Source organism: Rattus norvegicus, chromosome 1, assembly GCF_036323735.1.
Source record: "Rattus norvegicus strain BN/NHsdMcwi chromosome 1, GRCr8, whole genome shotgun sequence".
NCBI lineage: Eukaryota > Metazoa > Chordata > Mammalia > Rodentia > Muridae > Rattus > Rattus norvegicus.
This window is the reverse complement of record NC_086019.1, coordinates 261,984,886-261,990,891: the sequence shown is the minus strand read 5'-3', so window position 1 is coordinate 261,990,891 and position 6,006 is coordinate 261,984,886. Positions and strand designations below refer to the sequence as shown.

General features: G+C 43.6%; 1 long non-coding RNA gene across 1 annotated transcript; it reads right to left on the bottom strand.

Moving 5' to 3' along the window:
* Positions 1-354: 354 nt before the first annotated feature.
* LOC134484100 (uncharacterized) lies at positions 355-4,366 on the bottom strand. Its single transcript, XR_010061448.1, has 2 exons — positions 3,478-4,366; positions 355-614 (listed from the first exon to the last, which is right to left on the bottom strand). It is a non-coding gene; the product is annotated as an uncharacterized LOC134484100 (long non-coding RNA).
* Positions 4,367-6,006: the final 1,640 nt, after the last annotated feature.

The following is a 6,006-nucleotide window of genomic DNA, read 5'->3' as shown; positions in this document are numbered from 1 at the left end:
TTCAAGCATTTGATGCAGCCTTTATCAACCTGATTCTGACTTGTTTCTGCCACGCTGGTTCTCCTGGTGTGGTGCCTATTCTAAGAAAGAACATCTAGACATCTGAATTCTCTTGCTTGTCCAAGATCATCTTTGACCTCCGGTTCAGCCCCCCTCAGATGTCTCAGAGATTCTGAGAGGCCACAGCTACCAAGCTTGTGGGTGTTAGGCTCAGTCACCTTTATCTACCTCACGACCTTGGCCTACGGCCCTGGGTTTTCCCTAAAGTGCACCTAGAGAGGCAGAACCTCATTATCATTTATCGTGTTGAATAGCTCCTAAGTGTCCAGGTCCTTTAAAAATACTGCAGTATCATTCCCTCATTTAAAAATTCTAATTTCACATAACAAAAGCCAGAGCCAAGAAAAAAAAAAAAAAAAACATGAGATGTTCAAGGTTGCACAGCCAGAACATAGTGGAGCCAGGAATTTCAGCTGGCAACCCGACCCTGGAGACTGGGCTGGAATCCGAGAGGCAATATACACTCCTCACCTCGTATCGTAGATGCCAGACTCAGGAAGGCAGCTGCCATTTTCAAACTTGGCTGTGAGTCTTAGCATGGCACTCTGGTGATCCTGTTAGGAAGGGAATTGTATTTGCCATGACTGGGTCAAGGGATAGCTGCCCCTTGATGATGAGATGTCAGAAATCGAAGACTGGTGGGAGTGACAGGATCCATATGAGTCAACAGAGAAAAGGGGTCACTATTCGCCCACCTGTACTACAGTGTATATTTAGAGCGTGCGAGCACATGCACGCACGCATGCGTGCAAACACACACACACACACACACACACACACACACACACACACACACACACACACACAGAGTTGACCTGATGCTAATCGGCAGAAACGTCTTGCCAAACATGGCTCATTAATTAAAATGTAACGTTCCCTGTGACTTTAAAATTAAAGAGCGAAGACATATCTTGTAAGGCAGATGTGAAGGGTAGTTATTTTTATTTCCGGATGACTTTGACTTGCTTGTTAAGTGGAAGGCAGCGAGAGGGCCTTCAGAGTTACTAGTTATGTTTCCTTTCCTTGTATATTTGGTTTGCAAAAATCTGGAGAAGTATAATATATGCATTTTCCCATCTGCACTATTAGAATTGCTCAGGTGCATGCTATTATCTAAGCTGGTTGTTTAGTCCTTCACAGAGAAGCTCTGAGGCCCTGAGAGGGAAATGGACTCTTTCCAAATCAAAATAAGCCAGTGGCCAATCTGTAGACAGGTCCCTGCTCTGTGGCTTAGCTCAGGGACTCTCGTCTTTGAGTCGCCACACTGCTGGAGGCTGCTCTAGTAGGAGGATTCTCTCCTGGATGCTTTGTGAGACCGGAGCATGGGAGTCACTTCGTACATTTGGGATGGATGCTGCTGACAGCCCTCCTCAGCCTGAGGCTCCGCACTCTTCCCACCTCCCATCTGTGAGGTCTCCTATGGTTGCTTCATCTTTACCATTTCTCTTTTTTTCTTTTTAAAATTACTTTAAATCTTTCTTTACAGTCCAACCGTTATCACCCTCCGACAGTGCCTCATCCTATTCCTCTTCCCCCTCCCCTCAAAGTTAAATCAAGAGCATCTAAACATTCCTATATCCCCTAAGGAACTAGAAATCATTAAAAACCTCCCAACCAAAAAAAGCCCAGGGCCAGATGACTTTGGTGCAGAATTCTACCAGACCTTCAAAGAAGACCTAATACCATCACTCCTCAACACTATTCCGTAAATAGGAACCGAAAGAACAATACCTAATTTATTCTATGAAGCCACAACTACTCTGACACCTAAACCACACACAGACCCAGCAAAGAAAGAGAACCTCAGACCAATTTCACTTGTAAATATTGATGCAAAAATACTCAGTAAAATTCTAGCAAATGGAATCCAAGAACACATCAAAATGATCATCAATGTGATCAAATAGGCTTCACCCCAGGGATGCAGGGATGGTTTAAGATATGGAAATCCGGGGGGCTGGGGATTTAGCTCAGTGGTAGAGCACTTACCTAGGAAACACAAGGCCCTGGGTTCGGTCCCCAGCTCCAAAAAAAAAAAAAAAAAAAAAAAAAAAAGATATGGAAATCCATCAACGTAATCCACTATATAAACAAACTCAAAGAAAAAAATTGCATGATCATCTCATTAGATGCTGAAAAAGCATTTGATAAAATGCAACATCCCTTCATGATAAAAGTATTGGAGAGATCAGGACAATATACGCACAATATACAGCAAACCAACAGCCAATATTAAATTAAATGGAGAGATATTTGAAGCAATTTGATTAATTCTCCCTGTATCTATTCAATATAGTACTTGAAGTACTAGCTAGAGCAATAAGACAACAAAAGGAGGTCAAGGGGATACAAATTGGTAAAGAAGAAGTCAAAGTATCACTATTTGCAGATGATATGATAATGTACATAAGTGAGCCCAAAAGTTCTACCAGTGAACTTCTATAGCTGATAAACAACTTCAGCAAAGTGGCTGGATATAAAATTTACTCAAATCAATAGCTTTCCTTTATACAAATGATAAATGGGCTGAGAAAGAAAATAGGGAAACAACACCCTTCACAGTAGTCACAAATAATATAAAATACCTCGGTGTGACTTTAACCAAACAAGTAAAAGAACTATATGACAAGAACTTCAAGTCTCTCAAGAAAGACATCGAAGAAGACCTCAGAAGATGAAAAGACCTCCCTTGCTCATGGATTGGTAGGATTAACATGGTAAAAATGGCCATCCTACCAAAAGCAACCTACAGATTCAATGCAATTCCTATCAGAATTCTAACACAATTCTTTAAAGACATGGAAAGAACAATTTTCAGTTTCGTGTGGAAAAGCAAAAAGTCTAGGATAGTGAAAACAATTCTTAACAATAAAAGAATGGCTGGGGGAATCACCATCCCTGATTAAGCTATACTACAGAGCAATAGTGATGAAAACTGCATGGTATTGGCACAGAAAGAGACAGGTTGATCATTGGAACAGAACTGAAGACCCATAAATAAATAAATCTTTACTATTTCTTTAGGAGAAGAGACTTCCCCCTTTCAAGGAAACCTCTCTGACCCTTTGTCGTCTTGAGACTTTCCAACCTTCCTTACACCCTGCTGGCATCTTTATCTTTAATTGCAGTAAACAGGGTGGTTCCAGCTACCCCTGCCTTCTTGACCTTGGGGATTCCAGATTCGACCTTGCTCTCGAATGCCTTCAAAGCTCCTTTTGTGTATGTGCATAAGCACTCATGTGTGCTTTGAGTGCACATGCATGAATATGGAGGCTAGGGGTCCATAGTCTTCCTCAATACTTAATTTTTTCAGACAGCCTTTTTACATGGGTCCTAGGGAACTGAATTTCAAGTCCTTATGTATGATTCACTACCCGAGTCTTTTCTGTACCCAGTTATCCCCCTTCTTCATCGTACCAGACTTCTGCCGGGGTCCCTTGGGTTTCTGGTCTTGGAGATTTAGCTTTGCTTCATGATGAAGAGGTTGGGCTCTGTGACAGTGGCCTAGCTCAAAGCACTGTGGTGGTGTGTGCTGTGCTTATCGGTTGAGTGTACTTGGGCATGCTGTGTAACCTCTTGGTGTCCCGCATAACACACTTGGTGCCTTTGTGACTGCATTAGAAGGGGGAGCCTGATGTCACAGTGCCCTTGAGGATTGCATGAGTTAAGACAGTGTCAGGCGCTCTGCAAGGTCCGTTCATATCCGGCGCTTTTTATTGTTCCCACGTCTCAGCTGTCCTGTGCTGGATCCCCCTGTACCTTTAGGAGAATCCGGAGTTTATCTTATTTCTCAGAGATGTCTCCCACACGCTCTCTTCTTCTCCTCAGCTGCTGCCCCGGTGGTTTTTCTGAGTTTGTTTCTTTCTTAAGATCTACTGAGATAATCCCAAGCCAGCAGCTCTGCCGTGAGCCCCTTCCTCTTTGAATCCACTTCTATGCTCAAGCAACTCGATTTTTGTGAAGCATGGTTTTGATCACGCCTTCCCCTTGCTCTGAAATCCCCTCTGGCTCCCCATTGCCCATAGACTAGAGAGCAAATCCTTAGTGAGTCCTTTTAAGCCTTTGGCTCTGGATCCTACCAATGTAACGGATTTCTCTCTGCACCCTGTGATCCAACTTCGATGGACTCGTTCCTTCCTTCCCCGCTCCTCACTCCGGCTTGAACACAGAGGAAGCATTTTCTAGGGCGGCAGCAGGTGATCTTTCTTTCATTGTTTTGTTATAAAGATAGCACCTCTGCCCGCCCAAAGGCTGGTACGGGAGGTGGGCTGCCAAACGTGTTCTAGGAGAGGATTTTAAATGTGCTGTTCCCTTAGAAACGGATGCCGGTTTAGCAGAGAGAGGGGAACACAGAGGGAGCGCGGTAATAACAGCACATGGCCATTAACCTTCTGGCTAACGCCCCCCCTGCTCTTTCCAGGCAGTTCTGGGTCCCTCTCCTCCCCCCGCATCAGTCATTTTCCGCACTGGCTTTGAAACCCAAATCCAATTATGTCAGTTCTCTGCCTAAAACGCTACGATTCTTGGGAGCTGGCTCTCAAACAGATGCTCTGGAATAGGGAGCTAGAAGTCTGTGTGACCTGAAGCTGCCTCTCTTCTCTAGAGTCCCCTCCATCTGGTCTCTGACTCTATGCCCATCTCTAAAAATATTGATTTATTTTGGAATTTTTTGAGCATGTCCTCCATGAGCGCTGTATCTATAGCACTCCCACCCTTTGCCCCTCAAACCCCTCTTATGTCTCCTTCCCACATTCACAATATATTCTTTGTTATTGTTGCACGTCTATACAGGTGTGCACAAGCACATGCACACGTATGCATACATGTATAATACTTACCACTTACTGAGTCTAATTATCATCGTTTTTGTGTTCACATGTCCAAGGTTGATCACTTGGAACTGGATAAGGCAAGTGGGATCCTGTCCCTTAATTAAATGGACTGGCCCTCTCTCAGCAGCCACTGGGTACTTGTAGCTCTTCATCCAATGGTAGGACCACGTCCATATTGGTGTGCTAACTGCTTGTTCAGACATCCACATCGTTGAGATTGTGTGGGTGTGGTTTCCCTGTCTTGCGGAGTGGACAGTATCCATTAATAGTAAGTTCTCTGGGCCTCTGGCTTCTGGAATCTTTCCATGTCTCTTCCACAATTATCTCTGAGCCTTAGGCTTGCATCCATCTTTTGGTAAAGGTAATCTATGGTTCCTTTTCATTATAATGTCCTCTTCTTGTGTTGCTTGCTCTGTCTGGTCTGCCCTTCTGTCTCTTGTTACCTTTTACTCACAATTAAACCACAGCTGAAGTGTTACTTTGTCAAGGTAGCATCTGCTGGCCAGCACAGGACTCTGATCAGACTCCTGCCCACAACCAAGAACTATGACTCAGCCCTTATGGAATCCCAGGGCAATGGCAGGCAGCCTTGGCTCTGTGGTGATTGCACTGAAATTTCACCTTCCCCACTAGACCTTTAACCTCACCAGGTCAGAGGCCATGTTTGTTCTCACTTTTTTGTCTCTTAACATGTGATCTGACACATGGTAACAAAGTTTCACAAATTGTTTTTTGTTTCTTTTACAAATACTCATTGGGCATCCACTTGCATTTTAGTTAACATTCTGCAAAGCAAGGAAGAAAAGCCACAAGAATGGTTATGGTAGATTCAGGGGAGGGGAAAAAACAGGTGTGGAGGTGACATGATTTAAAGGGGCAAAGCCAAAAAAAAAAAAAAAAAAGAAAAAAGAAAAAAAAAGAAAAGAAAAGAAAGAAAGGAGCAAAGGCAATAAATAAATACACGAATGAATGAATGAATGAATGAATGAATGAATGAATGGATAAAAAACTGCTTAGCAGTCCCAGTCTCTGACAAGGGAAGGCTTTTGTCTATGCACCACCGAGTGTTCATGGCCCCCCAAGGCTTCTAAACTTGCTACGTAGCTGCTGCTTC